Source organism: Plasmodium fragile (assembly GCF_000956335.1).
Source record: "Plasmodium fragile strain nilgiri unplaced genomic scaffold supercont1.30, whole genome shotgun sequence".
In the NCBI taxonomy this organism is placed as follows: Eukaryota; Apicomplexa; class Aconoidasida; order Haemosporida; family Plasmodiidae; genus Plasmodium; species Plasmodium fragile.
This window is the reverse complement of record NW_012192610.1, coordinates 133514-133993: the sequence shown is the minus strand read 5'-3', so window position 1 is coordinate 133993 and position 480 is coordinate 133514.

Below are 480 nucleotides of genomic sequence, written 5' to 3'. Positions count from 1 at the left end.
AAAAAAAAAAAAAAAAAAAAAAAAGTATTACAAAATGGCTAGTAAATAGTGAGCACCTCAACATGATCGCCAAACAATGTAACGCAGGGTTTTTCCCTTAAAAAGGCGGCATGCCTGTTTTAATTTTCTCAACATAAGCATCCCAAAGTAACGATGGAGATCAGTAGAAAGCAAAATGAACATGGAGGTAACCACCGAGGACATCTCTTATATAGGGAAAGCGTGACCAGAAGGAATGTGGGCCATTCGCACACAGGGCGTGCCTTGAGCTTTTCATTTTTTGTATTTGACCAGACCGTTCTCCAAATGAAGAACAAAATAATCACCCACAGAATGTTATCATTTTGAAATCTTACGTAAAGGTGTAAGAGGTACCCCGATCCCATCGTTAACCGTCGTGTTGTTTGTTGCCCTCCTCCCTAAAGCCTGCACACACAATGAGTGCTTTTTTTTTTTTTTTTTTTTTCTCAATACAAGGGA